General features: G+C 38.4%; 1 protein-coding gene across 1 annotated transcript in view; it reads right to left on the minus strand.

Annotated features, from left to right (window-relative positions):
* Nucleotides 1-23775, minus strand: part of Tpk1 (thiamin pyrophosphokinase 1) — a 249457-nt gene that overhangs the window by 10206 nt on the left and 215476 nt on the right. The window lies entirely within an intron of this gene.

Consider the following 23775-nt stretch of genomic DNA (forward strand, 5'->3'; position numbering starts at 1 on the left):
GGCTACAGACATAAAGTCCTTAAATGAGACACTCTGTACTGATGGTTATTTGGAAATGCAGCGATTTCAATGTAAAACACTGTAGGAGCTTGTTAGTGCTAGCCACTGTTGTATTAAATAATAATGGTGGGCTAGATGTGGGGTAAAGAAGAAATGAACAAATTGTTTTTGGTTGGTAGGGTGGAGCTCAATGCTTGGCTTTTAGTAAAAAACATTTTGCCAGATCTGTAATAAACATATACAAATCAAAGTTGAAAAAATCAATTAATCCACTTGTACTTTTCAATATGGGAAGAACATTTTGTGGGACAGAAGAAAACTACAAAGCCTTTATCTACTGTTCTAAGGACATATATGTAGATTATTAGAGATGATGCAAAAGCAATTTTTGTAACTAAATAAAAATTAAAGTTTTCAGGAACTTTGCCATTAACTACTCCAAAAGCAGTATGATCACAAAATTTTCATGTAGAAATATGTATGGTGTAGTCCTTAGATGATGGCAAGTTTTTCTATTGAAAAAAATCATCCCCCAAAAGTTGAGTTGTACTATTCATTTTTACTAGCTAACATTACGTCAAACCTTTAGATTAGGAAGTTCTATTTATTTGGTACAATATGGACAAATTTAAACCAATTAATTTTCAAGAAAGCATCTTATAATTTGACTAATTAAAAAAACTTGTGAAATTACAAGATGTAGGTACAGGAAGAGCTTCTCCGTGTTCTCCCTTAATAACTAAGCAATCTCTACGAGTATCCAGGTTGGTAATTATGAAACACGTGTGACTCCCTTTTCTTCTTTTGCTGCCAGCTCTGATATTTAGTATTTAGTAGTTTGTTGAGTTTTCCCCTAATTTGGGTCCTTGTAGTTCCTTGTTGACATGTAAGGTCTGTTCCTTGTTGATATGCAAGGTCTACCCTATTCATTTTGGTTCATTTACTGGATGGGTACCCTATCTTACTCTCCTGATGGTTAAAAATGTCACTTCTTACTTTATGCTCTAATCAAGGGCACTTTGTTTTTTCAAGACAACCTGAAGGGTAGCGCAGCATATGCTTCCTTTATTTGTCTGACATCTGTACCATTTGGAAAAATGAGAGCCATGGCCAAGATTCCTCTTCAGCTTTTGGTCCACTCCACTGCTCTGTTCTTGGGGACCTGAGACGGTCTGATGAATTTCCAGTCACAGCTGATTTGTCTTGGCTTTGGAGCAGCTTCACTTCTGAGGGAAGGCCCTGAGCTTCTGTTTCTTCATCCGTTAGGGTTGGATTGTCCTATTTCCCTCTCATCACTGGACACGGAAGTGACATCAGTGGCCTCCTATGAGCACAGAAGGGGTATTTCCTACAGTACATGTCACAGATCTGTGGACTGGGGTCCTTGGGTGGTTTAGTCCTACTCAATAACCTGACTGACCAGATTTCTTTCTTTTGGCCCTTATTCCATAGAGGTCTTTTGCTTTGGAAAACAAGTCCAAAGAAACAATAGTGTCCCATGCTGTTTCCTTATCAAAGGAAGGAGTCATCTCTGCATACCCAGTCCTTCCTGATCATCTACCTGGGAAGAGGAATGAACAATCTGCAGCTGTCAGGAAGACTTCAGCCATTTCTACTGTGTCCTTATGTGCCTTCTTGGGAACTTCCTCTGTGTTTCACTAGTGAGGGCTTGATCACCTCTTGGCTCATGACTTAAATATGCTTCTGCCCTCTAAGTGGAAGCACAAGTTACTCTATTTACTAAATTTACCATTTCCACAGTGTTTTTCTTCTTCTCCATGAGGCTTGATCTCAGAGGTTTGTGCTCACTAGGCTAGCACTCTACCACTTGAGACGTATCTAGACCTCCTTTTTGCTGGTTATGTTGGAGATGGAGTCTAAAGAAGTTTTCTGCCAAGCTAACCTTGAACTTCAGTTCTCTGGAACTCAGCCTCCTGAGTAGCTGGGATCATAGGTATAAGCCACTGGCACCTAGCTCCAGCATGTCTTTATTTTCCTCTATTGGCCTGCTACCTTTCCTCTTAAAAAAGTCTATGTCTTTTTTTTTTTTTTTGGTCAGTTGTGGGGCCTGAACTCTGGGCCTGGGTGCTGTTCCACTGCTCTTCAGCTCAAGGCTAGCGCTCTACCCCTTGAGCCACAGCGCCACTTGTGGCTTTTTCTGCTTATGTGGTACTGAGGAAGGGCCTCATGCATGCAAGGCAAGCGCTCTACACTGAGCCACCTTCCCAGCCCAAGTCTTATGTCTTAATCAACTGAATTTTATTAGATGTTTACTAGATTGGTAACGTAAGCTAATGACCCTCAAATGCAGAGTTTCAGTGAGCCCCTGCATTGGTATACTGGTATACTCTACAGCCAGAGACATTACATTTTTAACAGTACAATTAGCTGTGTGTAGCTCAACCTTCAAATGTGGTACATGTGAAAAGCTGCAAAGACGTGTCTGGTATGTGATATCTCTTAGGAGCTAAAAGGGAAGAATTTCCTTTCTTTTTTATTTAGCCACAAATCCACTGTACAAAGGGATTTACTCAGCCTGAAAGCAGTTAAGAGACCATTTCAACTAACAAGAAAATAGAAAAAATAACAGATTAACTTCTGGCCTAGGTTTCTCCTTCAGTGTAGCTATTTTATGACATTTAAGAGATGACAAATAGAAGGAGAAAGAAAAAAATACCACACCTTAAAGAGCTGTCTGTCTTAAAAAGAGAATAAGAACATTTACTGGGTTGATTGAATTGCCATTTTAGGGTGCTTCCTTATACTCTCTTGAAATTTTTTAACATTTTATGAAAATGTTGAAAAAGGCCAAGTGACTACAGCTTACACAGATATTCCTACGTGTTGTTATCTATGATAGTAATTCGTAAGGTCAGAGGGAGGAGTTGTATGTCTAGTTGGTAACTGCATTTGTTATTCTCTTTTTAGGAATAAAATTTATTTTGAAAATTCCTGCAATATGCAATCCTTTGTGTGTATTAAAAAGGTGATGGCTGTAACAAAAGTAAAAGCACAGGAATAAGTGGTATTCATTCACAGAGTGGTGAAAGGCCTCCCCCTGCTAACCCCTCCAGTGTGCTGTGGTAGCGGCCTTGCCTGCTCCTTGCTTCAGCACTCTGACATTATGAATACTGGCAGGACCCTTACTAGAATTAAAGGAGATGTGTGAAGTCAGAGGCCTTGGGTTATGAGCAAAGAATTTTATTAAAAGGAAGGAAGCCTATTTCACTTTTATGCTAGGTCTTTTCTCAGTTTAAACTGCCAATTTGAGTAACTCCATTAAAACTGGGGAGTCTTGAAAGGTCCTATGGTTTATATGAACCTCAAATACCAACATGAAAGATACTGCTTCTCTCATTTATTCTACCTTAGAATCCCAGAAGCTTGGGGAAGACAGTAAAAGGTATGCTGTGCTACCTGTCCATATATAACCAATTAATGATAATAAACCCTTGTTTCTCTCACTAGTTAAACTTTCCCTCAAATATGCTACAGGAAGAAGGAAATTTCTAGGACAGGAACAATCCTCAAAATGTTTGCACTCTAGCTGTATTTCAGTGTCTTATACCTGTAAACCTTGCTACTCAGGAGGCTGAGGTCTGAGATAGCTGTTTGAAGCCAGCCGAGGTAGAAAAGTCTGTGAGACTTATCTCCAATTAAACACCAAAAAACAAAGCTGGAAGTGGAGCTGTGACTGAAGTTGGTACAGCAACAGCCTTGAGCAAAAAAAACTCAGGGACAGTGCCCCATCCTGAGTTCAAGCCCCAAGACTGGCACAAAAATAATCCCACATTCTGATATACCATTAATCATAGTACTTATCATGCCTTATGTCATATTATCGCATGTTTATGAATTTATAAGTTCATAAATTCCTATAAGCCTAAGTATGGTAATAGATATCTTGTAGTTCTACCACTTCTGTGTGCCAGGCCAATGTCTGCCACCATTGGAACTTTGTGAAAAATAAACTTGACACATGATTGACATACTGGCTGAATGAAAATATAAGCACACTGGATTGAAGTCAAGGCCCAGAGAGCTGCATGTAGTTGGGCAACTCATTTATTCTACATGGGCCTGAGTTCAAAATGTTCAAATTATGAAGCTCATGCCATGTCATTTATAAATTGTTTATCCTTTAGTCTACTGGTTCGAACACATTAATAGCTGGATTTTAACCTATCCCAAGGTTCAAAATAATAAAGTATAGTTCCCCCCTGCCACTCCCCATGCTGCTGGGATCAAACCCAGGGCTTCACAATACTTGCTCCACTACTGAACTATACCTCTAGCTGCTATGATGCCAGTTTTTAATTTTTCCCTTTATTTTATATCTTAAATTCCATTTGAATTCCTTATGTATTATTTCCACATTTTGGATATTGGATAGTCTACATTTTGGATATTTGGATATTGGACTTGGATATTCCACATTTTGGAAAATGGATATTTTCTGATAGCCATTTCATTATTGACTCCTCCAAGTTTCCTTCCTCTACCAGGTTCTATATGCAGTGAAGGTCATTTTAAACTACATAGGAAGGTCACCTTAAGTTACCAAAATAACAAAGTAGCAAGACTTGAATACATAACGTGATCAATGGAAAGACCTTATCAAAGACAGAACTCTGATCCACAACTTTCAGAAACCTGCCTGGAAGCCAAGCCCTTCCTTCCAAGAACTAACCCAGGAAATGAGCCTACTGTAAGTAGCTAATGACTTTACTGTAAATAGCTCTGATTTCTGAAGCCATTGGCTTATGGCTTTACCCTAATCTTGGAATACTTACAATATCTAGATGGGTTGTTCTTTGACATGGGGTCTCACTAACCTCTTCTTGCTCAGGCTGGCTTGGAAATGTAATCCCATTTCACCTCCCAAGTGGCTGGAACTATAGTAGCTGCAATACTGTGCATGGTGTCTTTCTATTTTTGACATACACAGTTATTACGTTAAATAGTCACATTAGAATTCAAAACTATAAGCTTCTGTATATTGTGTTCTCATGTCATTTGTCTCAAGGTAATCTTTATTCTGTCCCTAGCCCTCCTTCGATTGTCCAAGTTATTCTGGAATATGTTGTTCAGCTTTCATTTATTGGCCTGTATTCTGAAGTTCCTACTATTAGTGATTGCTGGTTTCATCCATTATGGTCAGCCCACATAATGTTATTCAGTCTTCTTAAATTGATTTTGTGGACTGACACATGACCTTACCTATGGAAAGGTTTCTGTGTGCTTCAGAAGAATGTGCTCTCTGCCGCTGTGTGGAATATACTGTATGTGGTCTTTACCGAACAGAGGGCATGTTCACCAACTCTGGGGTTTCCTCACTGGTTTTCTATCTGGATGAACCCTCCATTGTTGACAGTGAAGCACAGGATTCCCACATTACAATTATATTACAAGTCTTCGTCCTTCGTATCTATTAATATTTGCTTTATATATTTAAGTGCATTGTTGTGAGGTACATCTGTATTTATAAGTTGTATCTTTCTGATGAACTGACTCCTTTATCATTATGTAGTGATGTTCCTTGTCTGTTTTCGTTCTGTTTTGTGACTTAAGATCTGTTTTGTCTGACGTAAGTTTAGGTACACCTGCTCTATATTTATAATAAATGTAAATACATATGGATTTTGTTACTTCACTCTCAGGGAATGTACTTTCCTAAGGCCAAGAAGGTCTCTTTTTAATCCATTTAGTTAATCTTTATTCCAAGTACTACTGACGGGTTTTTATCTGACAATACTGTTTACTACTGTCATTGTCTTAACTTGTATTTCTTTTGTTCTACTCCTCCAGTTTTGCTGGTGTCTTTGAGGACTGCAGCATTTATGAAGTTTTATGTTTTAATTCTCTTTTTTTCCCTCTTTTGTCTGTCTACCAGAGTATTTTTATCTTTGGGCAAACCATATCTTGGGGAGGGGGGAGTAAAGCGCAGGTTGATTCAGCATCAGAACTTTGAATACAGTTTTAACTACTACTTGTTATTGTGGTTGTTATTGCTGCTGTTAAGCAAGCGTGATGATGTCACAGGCCGCAGTTAACCTTTGTCGTTTCTGTTCCCTTTCCACTCTTTTAGTAATTTGTAGTTCTTAGTTTTGTGGTCATGGCTCCCCACACCCTTTCAACCTTTCTCCGACACTTTGAAACCATTTTCTTCATTGTTCTGACACGGTGTCTTCTTTTCTTAGGAACTCCACTCTTAAATAATGGCCCATTTCTTAAATATTTCACTCTATCTGAAGCTCTATACAGACTTGGGGGAAAGAATAGTGCAAATATTAGCCATCATTATCTTGTTATCATATTACCTTTGTTTAATTTGACCCAAACTGGGTCATAAAAATTTAGGGAGTATCTTTAGGGACTTTCTGTGTTTATTATTATTATTTAGTATAGAAGTTCATACATCAGAATTCATGAACAAGAAAAAGTTAGAAACATACCCCCATGAAGTACTTCGGACACTCTGACAGCTGCAATTTATCAACATAAATTACTATGCTTAGCTGCACGCTTTTGTCACAGGGAGACAGGGCACTTCCTAAATTGCCTGCTGCCTCCTTTAATAACAATCTTGGGTTTTCACAACCTAGATCTCAGAACAAAAAAGACACCTTGATGCATATAGAGATAGAAAAATTCAGATGTTATGTATATTACCGGGAGCATCTACATGCTACTCTATTCATCGTTAGATTGCAGCCTTTTCCCCTCTGTCTAGATGTGGCAATAGATTACTTAGGCAAGAAAATGGGACTAGGAGAGTAGAGATCAGAAGCTTTGCGGTAAATAAGTCTGCCTGTCTGACTTTGCTTTGAATCAAAGGAAAAACCTAACAGTATTCACTGTCACTATCTTTGTAGTGGCTTCTAACAGCAATAAGTGGGGAAAATACTTTTATCTCTCACATCGCACCAACAAATTGATTTTAAAATGTATGCTTTTAACATGTGTTTCTAAAGGTGTTATCATTTGGTAAACAGTATGGCTAAGTGTCTTTCAACTACTTTAGATATTTTAAGGACACATTTTTTTCCCTCATTTATAAAGTGTATCAATATACATTTCAGAGGTATTTGAGATATGCTATGCTTCCATACAAAGTTTTGAACCTATTCAACACAATCCAGTTTGGGGAGAGACAGCTGATTCCAGTGGACTTTATTTTTAAATAAAGTAGGCCAAGGTGAGCCTGGTGTTAGATCTCCTTAGTGGCAGAGTCCACGCTCACTCTACTGCACTGTAGAAAACACCTGTGCATCTGCAGAAGTGGCTCAAGTGGTAAGAGTGCCTGCCTAGCAAGCATGAGGCCTGGGGTTCAAATCCTAGTACTGCCAAGAAAGAATTTGGAAAGCACACAGTCATGCATCACAGTTCTAGAAAGCCAGTTTTCACAAGGCTTCCCCTTCATAAAGCTAGATCGCTGAATTGTTTCCTTCCAGAATGATGACAGAAAGTTTGGTTTTAGCTGCAACAAAGCGGACTCATTAGAAATCAACATTCTACATATTTTCCACGTTATGATCTGTGCTACAACCTGAAGAGGTGGTAGAGACGAGAGCAGAGTTACCTACAGTCTCTCTCTTTGCTAGCACTTACAGATTCACTATGTGTTAATGAGTAGGGTCACCTGTGTCAGAGTGAATTGTAGCTGTCCACAGATATCACCTCCTAACTCTACTTCACACGGGATACTTAGGTTGCAAATGAGAGTAACCTTTCTAATCAACTGACCTTAAAGCAAGGAGATTACCCTGGAGTTTTAACCAAGTGAGACCACTGCGGACCTCAGTGCCTGAGGACTCTGTGAAGATGAATGTGAATTGTTTAAAGCTCCAAAGGCTGCAGTCGCCTGCAACATCAGGCCGGGAAACAGATGCATCATCCCGTGTGTGAAACACTCACTGGTGAGGCTAGCTGAATGATGGTGACTAACGGCAAGAGCCTGAAAATGTAAAATCTTACTGTAGTGAAAATTTCTGAATAGCAAAGCATAACTAACGAGAATAATTTGACTGAGTCACAGTGAAAGATTCTGTAGATCAAAGGAGTATGTGAAAAGAAAACCTACACAAAATGAGTTAGTATTTCCAAAAGCTATATCTGAAATAGGAAAAGTATCTAGAATATATAAAGAACATCCACAATAAAAGGACAACTGAACTTTTCAAAGGGTAAAGACTATAAATAAGCTTTTTTCCCCCACTCCAGTCAACAAACAACTGGCCCATAAAGCAGAAAAAACTATCAACATCATTTACTAAAGAACTATAAATAAAACCTACATTGAGATACCAATTCTGACCTACTATGCAAGCTTTGTGTGTGTGTGTGTGTGTGTGTTGGTCAAAGGCTTGAATTGGCCCGGACACAGTCCCTGAGCTCTTTTTTGCTCAAAGCTAGCTCTCTACTGTTTTGAGCCACAGCTCCACTTCCAGTGTTCTGGTGATTCATTGGAATAAGTCTCATAGATTTTGCTGCCTGGCTGGCTTTGAGCCACAATCCTCAGATCTCAGCCTCCTAAAGGTCAGTGAGGATATGGAAGAAAATGAGCCTTTGCACATGATTGCAGAGGATATTAAAAAGAGCAGCTCCTTTGGAAAAAGTTTGACAGTTCTTTAGAAACTTAGAATTGCCACAGGACACAGAGATTGTACTCTAACCTGGAACATGTTCGTGAGGAATCCTATAATACATCCACCGCAGCCTTACAAAGGATAGTCCAAATGAAAACTTACATCTGCAAACTGACAGGAATGAACAAAATGTGGTGTATTTACACATCAGAATATTGTATGGCCAGACAAAGGAATGGAGTGTGGTTTTATGCTACAATGTGAGGAAACCTTATTCCCCTGATGGTCAAAAGCAGGATACGATATCCACATATTCGATTCTTATGAAGTGTCTACAATAAGTAAATCCCAACACAGGAAAGATCAGTGGCTGTCAGGAAACAGAAACTGGGGAGTTGGGTCTGATTTCTAATAGATTCAGGGCTTACTTTGGTGGTGATGAAAATCCTTCTGGAGTTCAGTGAAGGTAATGCTTGCACAAATAGTGAGTCATTGAAAAATATGTTGTTAGTTGCACTTTGCTTGTGTTTGATTACGGACTAGTTTTAGATATTTCATCTTGATGAGTCAGAGAGATTCTGAGTTTGTTGAGGGCAGAGATTACATGTCATATGGTTTTAACACATACACCCTCTGCTTGGGCTTCAGAACCTGGGACATGCCAAGTATTCAAGGCCACTGTGTACCTTTGTTCCCATTCTTGTTTTGAAAGTAGTACGAAACATATTGCCCTCCCTTTCCATCTTCTAAGATGCACACACTACTCTTGGCAGAGACACAGTGATTCTACTAAATGACCTTTGAACTATATACTTTAGTAAATTTTATGTAATGTACATTTTATTTTGTATGCAAATATGTTTATGTTATGATATTGACATAGTGATATGTCAGGAGTTACCCATGCCTGCAATCCTAGCTACTCAGGAAGCTGAGATCTCAGGTATCTTGGTATAAAGTTAATTAGGAAGAAAAGTCTACAAGATTCTATCTCCAAAATAACCAGCATAAAGCAGGGCTGAAGGCATGGCTCAAATGGTAGAGGACCAACTGAGTAGTCTTAGGGCCCTGAATTCAAACCCTGGTGTCATTCCCCCTCCTCAAGCAAAGAACTAAAATATATAGCTGGCACACATTTGTCCTGTTACTTTACTGAAATAACTTGATAGTAACTATTATTGAACAAAAACATTTTCTTTATACTCAGAGAACCTGGCAGGGCTGTCCTTGATCTTACATGAACTAAACTCTAGTCAGTCCCCAAGATTTGTAATTCTTTCCACAAGCATCTGACATTAGGAGCACATTCTCAAATTCAGCCTCATTTCCTGTGTTGTTTATCGGTGGTCTCAAGACCTTTAGCCCTATGGTATCCCATGTACATTCACAAGTAATTTTGGTGAGGCTGAATCAATTTGAAACTCCCATGGTTGTTATATTAGTTGGGAAATGAATTTATCTGCATGGCATTTGGTGACTGGCAACATCCTGTGCCTTCTCTTATTTCCCCTCTCTTCAAGGTCATCCACAAATCTGTATTCCTGCTTAGTGACTGGATTGACCCATGCCACACCAATGAATGGAGTACCTCCTCAGCACTGCACCAACCTCAGACATGAGAACGATTACAGAAATATACACAGACACAGAGTTCACAGAATGAGACAGAGACATTACTTAAAGCCTTCTTAAGACCGATTTTCCTCCTAAAGCCTTCAGTCAGCTAAGCCCTAGAATGCAGCTAAGCCTACGTCATGTTAGAAATAAGAAAAGGTCTAAGCAATCAAATGGAAGTCAAAGGACTCCTCATCTTCCAATGTCACAGAAAAAAAAATGTTATGATATTCAAGAACCAGAAAACAGAACAAAACAGAACAACAACAACAACAACAACAACAAGAAAAAACCCAATCATCCTCTTCATGCCATGGGGTTTCCAAAGGCATTTCATAATGTAAGATATGAGGGTTGTTTGGAAATTTACAGGGTACCATAGCCCCATCACCTCCATGGATTTTGAGTAATCTGCTCACTAGTGATAGAATGCTGTGTTATTCATCAGGCCTGCCTCTTCTGAAGACAAATGAAGCGCATAAAAGAAAAGAACCATGGAGAAAATAGGGGTGTGCTGAAAGGTTAATGCGCTCTTCAGCCCACTTCTGATGGACCACTGAGCAGCCACACAATCTGTTTATCTGATGCATGCAGGAAGAACTGTCACGTTTCACCTTTGGAAATGGGCCATTACTCCTGATGACAGATTATGAATTGTGGGATGTGGCCAGCACCTGGCCAGACAAGGAAGAGTTCATAAATCAAGACTCAAAACAGAAATACCTGACTAAAATCCTTGAGTTCTTTAGGAGGTTGGGGAAAGGTGGTTAGGAATAGGATGAACTTTCATGTGCATATTTATGGCACATGCTGGGTATGGGAGGCGGTGGATTAAAAAAAAAACACTTTTGTCAAGGGTTCATAAAACCACATTTTTTTGTGTGTTTACTGTAGTTCGCTGGAGTGTTTTATTTTTCCATGGAGTGAGGGTAACAATTTGGATTAAAGACTTTTATCTTTAGGAAATGGTTTCAGTATTCTAAAGAGAGCTGGCACTGGCTTACTTGGCATATAATTCCACACAAAAAGAGGATTATAACTTTATTGATCTAGAGAACAGCTACACTTTGGCAGACCATGCAAAGGGTCTTATCCTAAATGGGTGAGAATAAATGAAAATAAAGGTTTAAGAACATGTGAAGATAGCCAGAATAATGTCAACTAGAGTGAAATCAGGACACAAAAAAAAATGTCCTTAAGGAAAAATAATGTAACATAGCTCCAAATAGGAACGAAGCACAAAAATATTTTCTGGAGCTACTATCTGCAAATATGCCCCAGTGGCCTTGAAAGGCTACATGTTGGCAAGCCTCTGGGAAAGTATTAGTACCACATAGCAGACAGTGTGGAGCCAGCCACTCTTCATGGTAAGGTGGTCGCATGCTTACTACTAAGGAGCTTGTTGGGTTTCTCCTAATAGGAATGTCATTAGAAAGCATTTCAAGAGTTCTTATCACCCCAACCCCTGCAGAAAAATGAGCCTAAGTAAATACATACATACATATATATATATATATATATTCACCGGTTTAATTTTTATATTATTAAAAAGCATTATATAAATTATAAATATTCATTTCATGAATATTTTTGTATAGATAGTTGCAAACATATCCTTTATATAGATGAATATACAAAACTATATATGGCCATTACTGGGATTTAAACTCAAAGCTTCATGCTTAGCTGGCTTGCTTGACTGACACTCAATCACTTGAGCCACATTTCCAGTCCAGCATTTGTCTGGCCAAGTGGAGTTAAGATTCTCATGAACTTTTTATTCCTTGGCTGGCTTGAAACCATGATTGTCCATATCTCAGGTTTCTATTGGCATGGGAATATTTTAAAGATAATAGGTATACCACATATAGAAAGCAGAGGACAGTTTTATAAGACTGAAGAGGTATTGTCAAACACCTTCTCTAAAATATCTTGTTAAAGGCTGCTCTGGGCTTTATAGTTCTGATAAATCATTTCAATAATTTTTCAGATATGAAATGCAATCTTTGTAATGAATATCAATGATCTTTTTTTTCAGGCCAAATTAAGTTTCTCCTTTTCTGTGGAATCAACTTCTATGAAAACCTAGTCTTTTGGTCCATTTATGACTTTGATCAGCAGTTTTCCACTAATGGTCAAAGTTATCCTCCGGCACTATGGCTTGCATTTTTGGACACCTGCAGACTTCCTCCTGAGGCCTGCCAGCGACCAACTGGTAGGGAGAGATGCTCATTAGCAAGTGCCAAGAAGACTGGAGCTCTTTGGAGAAAATCCATCATACCTCTCAGCTCTGTTTCTTAATCTCTCTTTAATAAACTCATTTATTCAGTAGAGAAATGTATGAGCCAGGGACACGGGTCTTATGTGCTTTCTTATCTGTCTATATCTGCATCCAGGTCCAGACATGTGTATCTGAAACATCCAAAACCCCCATTGGGTACATCTTTGCTGTGTGCCAGTGTCTGGGAGGTAAAGCTTCTGGTAAGCAGAAGCTTATTTTTGGATTTTACTTAAAAATACTCCATCCTCTGAGTGCTAGTTGTTAAGATGTTTTTTTTTTTCTTGGTTGGTCTTTTATCACTTTATTGCCACTTTATTGGTGTCTTACATGGTCAGTTGCAATATCTATTCCAAAGTCTAACTGGGTAGGTCAACTGTAGAGTGTATGCATTATACATGTTATGTGTGTGAAGAACGTGTGTGTGGTGTATACATATACATGCATATGTATATATGAATTGTATGAAATGTATAATTTTTATCATCACACTGGGCACAATTTAAAGCATTAGAAAACAAATTGTAGGCACTTTCAAGTTTAGTCCATTGAAGAAAAGAATGTTATCCATCTGTTTGGTTCTGATTTTTTTCTTTTTACTGGTTCTGGGGGCTTGAACTCAGGGCCTGGGTGCTGTCCTTGAGATTCTTCTGCCTTTTGAGCCGCAGTTTCCTTTCTGGATCTCTGGTGGTTCATTTGAGATGAATCTCATGGACCTTCCTGCCTGGGCTGCCTTTGAATTGTAATCCTCAGATCTCAGCCTCCTGAGTAGCTAGGATTATAGGCTTGAGCTATTAGTACATGCTTTACCCTGCTTTTCATTTTGATATTGTTTTGTTATTTCCTCCCAGCATTTCTCAAGGAGATGTGAATCTTCAAAAAACCAGGACTCAATAATTAATCATTAATAAATTATCAGCTCATGTAAAGTTAGCCAAAAGCATAAGAAGCAATATTTATTCTAAAATCCTCTTTTCTGTTTCACAGAAATAATTACACTTTAAGGTTAACTATACTTTAAGGTTTCTTTAATTAGTCAAGCATTAGCAAGGGAGTTCCTTATTCCATTGTATCAGGTTTTCTGAAGGAAAAACTTCAAGGCGTGTTACATGTGAAAGGTGAGACACCCTTAAATTTATAGAATGCTTAATTACATTCAATAAATGATTTAGTATAAATATATAAAATGTCAGATGTTAGTATGTTTGTCAGATGATTTGTACAAACAATAAATACTTTATAATTCAATATATTGGCATCATGTAAAAAAACTCATATACAGACAGATAAAAGCTGCATCCTATAAATATGTTAGAAACAATAGCCAGAAAGAAAAAACATTTGAATCCTTATCTTGGGGTTCCTTTCGCTTAACATCAACTTATCTGACCATTTCTGCTTGTCTCAGACATATGCTAGTTATTGCAAATAAGGGAAACCATGGGACCTATGTTTCTTTGGGCCTGGCTTAATTCACTTACTATAATTTTTTCCAAGTCTTTCCATTTCCTAACAAATGGGGCAATGTCATTCTTTCTCATGGAGACATAGAATTCTATTGTGTATATATACCACGTTTCTTGATCCACTCATCTACTGAGGGGCATCTGGGTTGGAGAATAACTTTTGATTAAAAAGTAAAGATAAAGCACGTTGAGCACAAAGGCTTCATTTGATAATTCCTTCAATTCTTCAATAAAAAAGAACAGAAAGACATAAAAATACTTTTTATTCCTCTTGTATGTTAACTAATATTGCACTGATATCAAAACCTAAACAACCTAGCTATTAAAAAATAGAAATATGAGCTGTACATGGTGGAACATGCTTTTAATTACAACTTTCCACAGCCAGAAGCAGGAGGACTACAAGCTCGAGCTCAGCCTAGGCTGCATAGTGACACCCAGTCTCAACGAACCAAGGGATGGGGATGTAGTTCAGCGGCACAGCATTTGCCCAGCGTGAATTAAAGCCTAGACATAAAGCCCCAGTACTGGAAAAGAACAACACAAAAAAAGGAAGAAGGAAGACAAGGAGGAGGAGGGTTTGCAGGAATAAGAGAAAAAGGAAGAGGAGAAAGAGAAGAGTAGGAAGCAAGAGCAGAAGTGAGAAGAAGGGAAGAGATAAAGGGAGTGGAGGAGGAGGAGGAGCAAGGGTGGGGGAGAAGCAATTTGCATTAAGGTGCACAAAAGATATTCAGGAACTATAAACTAAAAATTGCTAAGACCCTGCGGAGAGTAATGAGAGTCCTTGCCAAGTGGAAAGAGATGTTGTGTCCATGGGCCATACAATGTTGTTAAAAGCTCAAAATTAGATGACACACTGCCTGATTTCAAAACTTATAAAGCTATGGTAACTAGGATATAAATGCATAGTTCATAGAGCCTAGATAGTATAAAGAGCAGAACACAAGCAAAATTCCAGACATGGACATATGTATATATGAACAACTGATTTCCACAGTGTCTGTTAGAATCATAGGGTAGCAATATGCAAAAGATACATAGCTTGAGCCTTGTCATTCATCCACTGAAAATATATCATAGATCTAAATATAAGAGCAAAGTATATAAAATTGCTATAAGTAAACATAGAAAAAAGTTTAAGACCCCAATTTACCCAAAGATTTACTAAAGAAGACAAAGATAATTATAAAAGAAAAAAGTTAATACTCTATAAAAGACAAAGTCAATAAACTGAATTTCATTACAATTGAAGACTTTTATTCTTTAAAGGTGAGTTTTAAGAACATAAAAGGCATCTATATCCAAAAAAAGACTGGTATGCAGACTATATAAAGAATTCATAATTTATTAGCAAGAAGGCTGGATGAAGATTGGAACTTGGGTACTGTAGCTAGATGGGCATACATATGCATTTTCTACAGGGGAGTGTCCTGGGCATTGAAGGCTGTGTAGTAGCTTCTCTTCTTACCAGTACTTGAGACAAGGATCTGAATTACTAACAGCCAACAATGTCTTTAGATATGTGTAAAGGTGTCCTAGCTTGTAAAGGTAATGTACAGCAGGGTTACAGTTACATAAGTCAAACAATGATTACATTTATTTTTAAAAAAGGCCACCCAATTCCCTTATATTTCTCCCAGTTTTTCCCTCCTGACCCCCCCTCCCAATAAGTTGTATAGTTCATTTTCAGCACAGATTTGAGTAACAACTTAACAGAGAAGATATACAGATGACGACTCAACCTATAAGCTAAGACACTCGGCCTACTGAGTCTGAAAAACTTATGTCACATAAAGTATTAATACCGTAAACATCTGAGAATATAACATGGTCGTGGAGTCTTGGTCCTGCCTGTACACTGAAGTGCTCTTAACAGGCATTGGGTTCTGGTACAAGTAATCATCATGGTCGTCGCAGGAAGCTTCCCAGCCCTCTCCCAACTCAGCTCATTGTACCTCTGAGGAAAGAAGAGGCAGGTGGTTGTCATATCATTGCACAGGAGTCTAGCCACGGTCAGGCCAAGTGCCTGGCACAATCCTTCTATGCCTGAGCACAGGGCAGTAACAGGATCCCGAACTTCAGGGAGAGGATTGCAAAGAGCAACGACTCTTAAGATATTCCCTTAATTCACCTGGAACAATATACTAAGAGAAGACTGGGGGACAAACTATGTCTTGGAGTCCCTTCTATTGCTGAAACTGGGATAAAACACTAACCCTGGACTGATGGCAAACCTGCACTGAGGGCCTCATCTACTGCCTAGAGAGCAGTGAGGCCCAGACAGTAAACAGCCTGCTTAGAAGAAAAGGAAGGAAGAAAGCCAGGGCATGAAGCTGGGAACCCACAATTCTTCAGGGTGCACATGCTGTATACTCCAACAAACAGGACTTTCACGGTGTCAGGATCTCTCCAGATAAACAGACAGAATAAGCTACCAGAAATAATCAGCAAGAGATGTCTACAGATGCAGATGTCCACAGGAGATCTAAAATAGTTAACTTAAGAGACTCAATCAAATTCAAGGAATGTGGTAGACAACAGATACTATTCAGCCAGGTGTAAAATGATGAAATCCTGACATCTGCAACAGCCTGGATTGAGCTGGATGCTAGTATATTAGGTGAAGTAAGTCAGGCACAAAAAATTAACACCTTTCCTTTGTTGAACTGTGAGTTAGTCTTTCAAAGGGATGAGGAAAGGAAAGAGGGGGAGAATGTAGTCATAAAATTCAGTGCATATCCTACAAAATTAAGAAAAGTGATGGAGGGATAGAGTTGTGTGTGGGGAGAAGGATGAAAGAGGGTGGTATCATTCAAGGTGAATTATATTCAGATTTGTTCAATGGTATCTCCTCTGTATAGCTAAAGGTAATAAAATGTAACAACTAAACAGCTGATGGACACTTTGAAAGTCTAAAGAAGAGATTTCATTGAAGGTAAAAGTAGAATATTATTTATTAGAGGCAGAGAGAGTAAGAAGGAACAAAAGATAGGACTATTGGCTGACCTTTTCTATTCAGATGAGAAACACGTTGGAGACCTGTTGTACAGTGAGGTGATTATAAATACTTAAAAAAAGCTAAGTGTAACGGTGAATGTTTTCATCTGAAGGAAGATTTGAGAAGATAGATATACATAGTTGTTTGAACAGTACAAAACGCACATGCACATATACAATACACAGCACCCCACAAATAAATAAGATTGCACGTGCTAATTAAACATTAATTCAGGTTACTTTTCTTTGTAGATTGTCAACATCCAAAAGCATTTTCTTAGGAAGCTTTATCATATTTCATGAAATACAGGGACTTTTTTTTCTCAATTCTTGTAATGTATATACATATAACTTAAAAAAAAAAAACACCTAGTTCCTGCTGAGAGTCTTGAATCTCACTTGGCTTCTTTGCTCATGGCTGGCCCTCTACCACGTAGGCCACACTTCTGCTCTAGCTGGTTAATTGGAGATCTCTCCAGGACTTTTCTGCCCAGGCTGACTTCAAACTTTAATCTTTCAGGTTTCAGCTGCCTGAGAAGCTAGAATTATAGATATAAGCCACACAGCGCACCTAGCTTACCTTTTGATTTAATAATTTCTTAGTTGTTTTTTTTTACTTCCTAGATATGTTATCAGTTTATAAATGATATTTGCTTTATTACACAGAATCAGAAGGTAGAGCGTGATTTTTCATATTTTTGAGAAGAAATTTAATTCTTTACTTAATAGTCAATTTTGTACTTTTTTTTGAGGAGGAAGCGGTTGAAGCCAGTATGTCATGCCTGCTCTACCAATTGAGCTCTGGTCCCAAACCTGCTTTATTGTTTCTACATTTCAGACAGGGTCTCTTGCTTTGGCACATGGCTGGCCTCTCATAAAGATCATCCTTACATCTCCCATGTAGCTGGGGTCACAGTGAATATACCAACACGCTTGACTTACTGGTTGAGATAGGGTCTTGTTAACTTTTTTGCTGCAAAGTCTTAAACTGTGATTCTCCTGATCACCCTCTCCCAAATAGCTGGGATTACAGAAAGGAGCCACAGTATGCAGCCATCCATTTCATAAATTAAAAAAAGTTTCTCTGGAAGAAATCCCAGAACTGCAACAACAACAACAATAACAACAACAACAACAACAAAAAAGGGATTCAGTTATCCTGTTACCATATAGGTTTTAATTGTAAGATCTATTTAGTATTTGTGTACTGCATACACACAAACAAATATTCAAAACACATATGTTGGTGTCCATACATTTATGTATATTATGCTGGTCAGCTTCTTGTATATTCCTGAAGTTCACACTTTGTAGACTTTGGTATAAATGCTTAGGCTCTCATTACTCTCATGATCATCAACTAATCATTTATATCTCTGTGGACAAAGATCATTGTGAATTTAGCTTTGTGTCATAACAATAGCTTTGTCCTTGTTAACATTTCTGGTTGGGTAACTTTTCTGTGACACTTTTGCTCTAAACGTATCTTGTAGGGACTACGTGTATATATTGTCACCCAATACTATTTGTAAATTAGTTCTGTTTTACACAGCTATTTTAGTTCTTATTTTGTATTTAGTTTGAGGAACAATGAGATATACTAATATACACACACACATCTTCCCATCATCTAAACTGAAACTTCCTGAACAGTGCCATACTTATTGAGTTTGGAATCACAGCTCTGAGAGATGTGTGCACTGTGATGTCAGAATGTGTGAGGGTCTAGCATAGAGTTTGAAGAATAATCAACCATTCCATGGTGATAAATTCAGAGCAATTGGCTTCATGACCTCCTTTGAAGCAGAAAACCTTAGCTGCAAGGTCCCTTGACATGAACACCTGCTCTTTCCAGGCCTGGTGCAGACTAACTGGACACACACACTTCTGCTCAATAAGATATAAAGCACGGTCCCTTCTTCTTCGGCTGCCTTGCCAGGAATGCTCATCAATCCAGGGGCTGTTCCAACCTGCAGTGAGATTTTTAACTGTCCCATTTGCTTTTTCCCAGATCAATGAGATTGCTGTCGACAGCAAGAAAGGAAGAATTCAAAGTTTACCATTCAGAGGAACACAGACAATGAAGAAGTCTGAAGAAAAGCTGTGTCCAGGTTTGACTTTCCCTCCCTTCTATCCTTGAGGTTCTTGTCATCTCTGCAGCCTTCCTAAAATCATCCTAAATATCCTTTGATAGCGATATTCTTGTTTGAATAATCTTCTGAAAAATGTTTTATTTCTAAGCAAGGCTCAAGAAGACAGACTTGCACAAATGTTCAGAAAGCAGCTTCATGGGTCTGTTGGTCCACAGTAAAGACAGGTTCCCCTGGGTAAAGTGGAAGGGGTACACTGGATATGGTGGGGAGGGAGAAATAGGTTTGTAAAAGAGAAGGTTATGTATTATTATTTCGTTGGTCATGGGGCTTGAACTCAGGGCCTGGGCACTGTCCCTGAGATTTTGTGTTCAAGGTTAGCACCCTACCACTTTGAGCTACAGCTCTGTTTCCCATTTTAGGTGGTTAATTGGAGATAAGAGTCTCATAAACTTTCCTGGGCTGGCTTTGAAGTGCAATGCTCGGATCTTGGCCTCCTAAATAGCTAGGATTATAGGTATGAACCACCAGTGCTGGCAGGATTCTGTGGTTGCATGCTTTGAAGCTAATTAATGAATTCATTATGCTTCTGGATACATAGAGAAAAACAGTCTCTGTCAGATAAAAAGCAAATGCTAGACTAAGGAAAATGGTGCTGAGTGCCCAGAACAGGAGCTAAACAAAATGAATTTCATGGTACTTGGTATTTGAAAAAACAATACAAATTAAGAGAGACAGTGTGTGTGGGGGGGGAGTCAGAGAACCCAGAGGCCCCCCAAAGACCATCTCTCCTCCCTCTACCTCTTTTAGTATTGGGTAGCAGTAACTCTGAAAGGTCATGGGGCATGGGTTCCTTAGTAATCCTCATCTTAACTAAGTTTTAGGACTATGTGTATAACTTCTTTATAATAGATCAAACTAATACCATTGTTTCCTGAAATAGTTATATGAATCAAGCTTTGCATGCTGTTGTACAAAATACTTCTGATAATAAGCTAAAGCTAAAACAATGTAGGAATGGAAAGGGTTGGAGTGTAGGGAAAGAGAAATGTAGCCAGTTGCTGAAAAGAATATAGATTTCTTTACCATGCTTTTAAAGTAGTTTCTTTCTTTAAAATCAGTGACAGAGCAGAAGGTAGAATTATTTTTTATTATTTCTTGAACCTGGTTATGGTTATAAGTTTTGGAAAGAAATTGAGCAATATGAAGCTCTGGCATGATATACATATATATTTGACAGAAACTAAACATATTCATATCCAGGTAAATGAACATCTTTTTGAAGCATCAGAACAAAATAGTACTTCATTTCCAATTCATTTATATACTGTGGATTTCCGAATCCTTTATTATTCTTCCCAAGTTGAATTTCCAACTTTGCCACACAATTTGTAGGGTCATTCACAGTAAGATTGAGCAAGTCTAGAGCTGAACTTCTCATAATCCTGGCATATATGTTGAAACTGCTGACCAGCTTACAGTCTTGCTTTTCCAATTTCTCACATTCCGACAGAATTGACATTTTGATTCACGGGACAAGAGAAGCCTGCCTCCAGCCTTCTCTTCAGAGTCACATTAAAAGGTTAAGAAATCCAATAAGCTAAAACAAAACAAGAAGTGTGCCTTGGTACCTGGCTTAGATTCCTGCCTAGTTAATTAGTGGGCTTTTTATTCCATAAGGCTCTATCTCAGCCTATCTTCCCTTTGCATATAGTATACTGAATACCATGGATTTAATTAAAGTAAATGAGGCTTTCATGGTTTATAGAAAGTTGACATTTCTACTGTTGTAGTACATATAAATACCTCTATATGCATTTTGTTGTGGTTTTAATTTAGTGTTTTCCAAACCAATTTCCTCCATACTAGTAGATTTTATATGGAACAGAGTACAAACTAGTGTTAATAGATTTCAGCTGTCACCAGTCTGACCAAAACAGCTGCCTGTGGTGAATTACAGAATCACCGTGGAAGCCCTTAAAATTCAAGTTAGGGGGTGAGTTTAGAAAGAAAAGAAAATAGGCTTGACAAATGTGTCAGTTCATTCTAAAAGGTACTCAATATTTTCATATTTTTGACTCAAGTCCTTAGGAGTCTGAAGGCCTCCCTCCCTCTCTCCCTCCTTCCCTCCCTCCCTTCTTTCCCCTGTCCCCCCCCAATGCACATACAATGTTATGGTTTATATACAAAAAGGCTTCTAACTCTACTTGGAAGTAGCTCAGGTGTCCCTCTTCATGATTTTACACAATACACATTCTGTGTGTGTGTGTGTGCGCGCGTGTGTGCATGTATGTTGTACATACCTGTGCTCAGGATCACACCTCAGTAACTACATATAGGATTGATTCCTCTTCTTATTACATGCTGGTTTGCTTTTGGGAAGTGACTAGAACATAGGGTTCTGACTTCATTAATGGACTTACGCTATAATGGTGTCGTGTCAAGGGGAACTGGAGCCAACTTGTGGGGGGGTGTGGACAGGGGTATGTCTTGAGCCATACTTCCCCCCAACCACCCTGTTTCTGTACTTCCTGTCAATGCTCCCCAGCCATGACATTCTATCTCACCTCATGACCATAATGGATCCAGCCCACTGTGGAGCGATGCATTCTTCCCTTTAAACATTCACTGAAGTTATTTGTAACAGTGACAGAAAGTCTGACGAACACATACAACTTTATAGAGAGATACTGACATTCCATGTTACCTGAAGAGCATTAGATAATTCCTTTAATCTATGCACTGAAATTAGGAGATACAATATCACAAAAGTCTTTTTAAAGAGTAGGCCACTGGTTTTCAAGTCACACACAAAGGCTGGGATTCTACCCCGAGGTGACCTTGCTTTTAGTATGGGCACTTTGATTAGAGGAACCAATAAAGAAGTACTATTTGTTGGGTTCCCTTAATCCTTAAGGTGAGGCCTTAGATTCCCGTTCTGGCCCTTTCACTCTAATAACAATCTGACCAAGAGAGTCAAAAGGCATTGGGAAGGTAGAGGACAGAAAAGATGGCCATATTCCTAGACCACATACTATCCCCATCCATATCCAGTCAGCCCAAGAGAAACTGGCATCACCATTTTAGATAGATGCTTACCCGCTGGTTAGAGGTTACACTTTCAGGAGGCCATAGGCTGCTTCCAAGAGTGAAAAATGAATCATCAATCATTCATCAGTTGTAATTACCATTTGCATCCATTTATCTAATCACAGCCTCCAGTAACTACCACCCATGAACAGTTCAAAATCAGTTTAACACAGAAACATTGAGAGTAATTAGAATTCTCTGACATTATCTAATGTACATGGGCTGTGCCTGCTCAGGCTTCATTTAAATGAACAATATATGTTCTTTCTTCATCACATCACATGCATATAAAGGGGTAAAAAGAAGGATATTTTACTGCAATGACACATGCCACATTTCTTGCAAAGGCATAAATCTTTGATTTGCTAATTCTTGAGATTTGTGGTTTAAAGCATATTCTGTTAGCTTGTACAACCACATAATATGCATGATTATGTAAAAGCTACCTTGTTCTTCCATTCATTTCCTTTCTGCTCAGGAGGAGAGATATGCCCCTCAATCACCTTCTGATTCCTGTTTGTTGCTTTTATGTTATTTTATTTTTCCTACCAGGCTTTATCTTAGTGGTTTCTAGATCAGATTCTCTTCATGATTAGAGTTATCATTGAAGTTTCTATGTGTTGATTTTCTATGGCACCTCTTTGAGCTCATCATAAACCACCCTAAATGCACTAAAGATGGCTACTGACAGGACAATAATGACCTTCCTTTTAACTCTACTTGGAAATGGATCAGGCCTCACTTTTCACAATATTATACATGATACATTTCTCTCTCTTTTCCCTCCATCCCTCCCTCCCTCTCCCTTCCCCTCCCTCTCCTTCTCCCTCTCCCTCTCTTTCTCTCTCTGTGCATATGTGTGTACATGCTTGCACTCAGGATCACACCTCAGTAATTAGATACAGGACTGATTTCGCTTTACTTCTTATTTCAGGAGTCAATACACTTTCTAACCTATGTAACTATTTTGATTCCTTAAAGTGATTTTTTTCCCAGGCTTTAATTTGAAAATGATACTAGGTATTTCATAATGTTTGTTTGAGGAAGTTATAGCACCAAAATTGTTCAGTTTATTCTGCATGTGATAAAGGTTTTTTTCTTCTCCTTCCTCATGTGCTCCAAAATAGAATGTCAAATCTTTATATGCATATTTCTGTAAAATATTTTAGTAGAGAAAAACTAATATAACACTGATGGGATAGCAAATTTATTTTGGTGCTAAAGTATAAAAATCTAGCAAGTTCTAAATTGCACAGTTCACTGTAATCAGGTATAAAGACCCAGGGAAGCAAGCCAGAATAGTTAAAAAGTCTGGGCCACTGAAGCTGGCCTAGCTGTTGGATTGTGTTAATGTAGCTACAAAAGCATTGTGGGAAATTCGATATCATATTACCCTGCATGCTTTAAATTTTATAATCAGCTAAACTCACTTGACAAAGGGATGCCATGGGTAGGGGGACATAAAGTGTATCAACTCTCAAGTTGTTCCAGTGAAATAACTGCTTCTTTTAATCATTTTTTTAAGCTAAAAAGATGTATTGCTGTTGACAATAGCGTCCTAATTGATAACATTGTCGAGGAATTTGCAAATTGGTCAAGGCTGAGGAGTGTTATTTCCAGATCACGGTCTCCTCTCTTCTCCTGCCACACAG

The sequence above is a fragment of the Dipodomys ordii genome, unplaced genomic scaffold (genome assembly GCF_000151885.1).
Source record: "Dipodomys ordii isolate 6190 unplaced genomic scaffold, Dord_2.0 Scaffold56, whole genome shotgun sequence".
NCBI lineage: Eukaryota > Metazoa > Chordata > Mammalia > Rodentia > Heteromyidae > Dipodomys > Dipodomys ordii.